Below are 375 nucleotides of genomic sequence, written 5' to 3'. Positions count from 1 at the left end.
GGGCTGGACAGAGAGAAAGGAAGAGAAGAAAGGCAGAACGGTGAAAGCGAGAATTGAAGAGAGCAGGAAAAAGCCGCGCATGGTGTTCATGTTAAAAATCGAGGTGAAAAGTGAAGCCGGCGTATAAGCAAGGAGGGATAATGGTATAATAACGTGGCGTCGGCTGGCAAGTTTAGTACGAGTAAAGTTTCTCGGGAGATGAGGTGAGCCGAAAATCAAGGTCCCCCTTCCTCCCCCAGCCCCCGTCCTCTCCACCCCTTTCCCCCCTACCACTTCTTTCTTCACCCCCCCCACCCCTTCCTCCCCCACTCCTTTTCCCTAACCATTTCTTCCTCCAACCACCTTCATCCCCAGCTTCTTCCTCCCACAGCCCCT

This window comes from Penaeus monodon, chromosome 22 (assembly GCF_015228065.2).
Source record: "Penaeus monodon isolate SGIC_2016 chromosome 22, NSTDA_Pmon_1, whole genome shotgun sequence".
Classification (NCBI taxonomy): Eukaryota; Metazoa; Arthropoda; class Malacostraca; order Decapoda; family Penaeidae; genus Penaeus; species Penaeus monodon.
The sequence above is the reverse complement of the archived record's forward strand: the minus strand, read 5'-3'. Positions refer to the sequence as shown.